Source organism: Anneissia japonica, unplaced genomic scaffold (assembly GCF_011630105.1).
Source record: "Anneissia japonica isolate Jap-2015-1 unplaced genomic scaffold, ASM1163010v1 scaffold287721_len753485_cov172, whole genome shotgun sequence".
NCBI lineage: Eukaryota > Metazoa > Echinodermata > Crinoidea > Comatulida > Comatulidae > Anneissia > Anneissia japonica.
The window spans coordinates 333,718-336,285 of record NW_022699480.1 but is presented as its reverse complement, the minus strand read 5'-3'; positions in this window follow the sequence as shown (position 1 = coordinate 336,285).

Sequence of the window (2,568 nt, the reverse complement as noted above, 5' to 3'; positions counted from 1 at the left end):
TCATTAATACAACACCTTCATGACAGTCCAGCCCTCCAAATCTTGTTTTAATAAATAACTGAATTCACTTCAATGATATATTTTGATCCTCATTCATTATTATTATTATCATTTACATTTTATTATTATTATAATTTACTTTTTATTATTATTTATTTATTATTATTATTATTATTATTATTATTATTATCTGTATTATTATTATTATTATTATTATTATTATTATTATTATTATTATTATTATTATTATTATTATTATTATTATTAGTCTTTGCCATTAACATTATCATTGTTTACCTGGTAGGCATCTTGTAGCCTACAGGGACATGTTTTTGCCTAACCAGTCTCATTACGTTTTGAGTGAAATAAAATTATGAATTATGAATTACACCAATGTCATCTATCGATATAAAACATCGATTCGATTAATTAACAGCAGCTTTCCGCACTGTGGCAGTGCCGATAGAAAACAGCAACTTTTTGGCACTGCGGCAGTGCCGATAGAAAACGGCAGCTTTTTGGCACTGCGGCAGTGCCGATAGAAAACGGCAGCTTTTTGGCACTGCGGCAGTGCCGATAGAAAACAGCAGCTTTTTTTGGCACTGCGGCAGTGCCAAATCGGCACTGCGGCAGTGCCGATAGCCACTACCATGCCTGTGTGTGTCGATCGCCTAGGCCTAGGAAATCATTAGGTTTGATAAAACACGTCCTCAAAAGCTTAACACTAATCATTCTGTAACGGCAAAAGACTTTGCAAGTGTGGGAGAAACATAAATTACTTTCCTCCACTCCACGGGAGAAACAGAGCAGCAGACGAGTTAAGTGAAGTGGTCCTTCCGACTCGGACCAGTTTTATCCAAACGGGACCGGTTTTAGCGGCTAAATTCAACACGGAGGAGCGATTTTAGTAGTCCGGCGGACCGATTTTTGCGGCCAAAATCGGACATTTTTTGTCAGGACCGATTTTGGCGTGACAGGCCTATTTATGTGTGTATACGTACATTTAAAAATTGAGTTGCTTTTCATAGGAAATGAGCTTTTCCGACTTTTGAGGTGACTTTTAATGACTTTTAAGTTCTTTAAGTCTTAAGGTTTTCCTCCGCTTGAAAACGGTCTGGTAAACTTCTCATTCTTATTACCCTGTAAATACTAGTAGCCCTACAGTCCTATGTGTGTATGTACAGTACATAACAAAAATTGAGTCGCTGCATACATACGGTATTCATTTTTCAATAAATCGATGAACCCCAAATAAGACGTGGTCGGGGGTCCTCCCCAGGAAAATTTTGGTTCTTAGATGGCGAGAAATGAGTTTTCCGGACTTCTGAAGTGTCTTTTAATGAAAATTCAAGGTTTTCCTCTTTTGTAAACGGTCAGGTAATTTTTTCTCATTCTTATTACAGTAAATAGGCCTATGTGTGTGCCGGTACACAGAGATTTTTTTTTTCCAAGGGGGTGTCAGGACCCCCTGACCCCTTCCCAGATCCGCCAATGTATTCCCCTACTCGTCTTGAAAGATGTACTGGGTTCTTTATAGTACGCAGCCAATTGTGTATACACTGGGCCTACGGTTTATAGTCCTTATCCGAGAAGACTTGCTCCACTCCAGAACATAGGCGAGTGTGTATTTCAATCAATGCCAAAATAAAACAGGTGATTGAATTGATATATTCTGCAAATTAAATGCAATATTAAATAGGCATATTTGTTCAATTAAAGTTTATTTAAATTCCACTATGTAAGCTAAGAAACTTCTTGCTGAAACTAAGCTAAGAAACCCGATGCTGAAACTAGGTTGCATAAAAAAATAAATCACCCTCTTTTATGTTTACTTTGAAATAGGCTATTTGTTTAATTCACGATAATATAAAACAGACTGGCTGTTGATTTACAGATAAAAAACTGAATGAAGGCTCTATAAATTTACGTGATTATAATAATACTTGCATAATTAATGTAAAGTACTCAAATCAAAGACCAATGTGTTCACTGGAACCTTTGTTGAATGCCTATCTAATCTTGACTATAATATCTAAATTAAAAAAACAACATTTAAATCAATTGTATCCACTACTCAGTTCTCCCAAAATCTAATTTCATTTATTTTTCTAATCGAATACAAGGCCCTCGCGAAGCACAGAGCAGCTGATCATTGAGGCTGACACATGCTTGAAGATAGCAGCACAAACGCAAAATATGTTCTATAGAGATGATTGTGAATAATTCACGAGATTTTACCAAACTATCCTACGTTAAAAATATTTGCTGGCGGCAGTCAGCAAAGAAATCAGATAGCAAGTCATGGCATGCTTTTAAATGTTTGTGTTGTTAATTTATGTATAAAAATATAACTGAAAATTTACAGAAACGTGGTGAAGTTTTTAATTATTATTATTATTATTATTATTATTATTATTATTATTATTATTATTATTATTATTATTATTATTATTGGGCCTATTATTATTATTTTAATCATTATTATCATTATCATCATTATTATTATTAACTTGTATCTAATTTCTATGGAAAAACTTGAAAAATAATTCTACAGTTAACTTTGTTTAA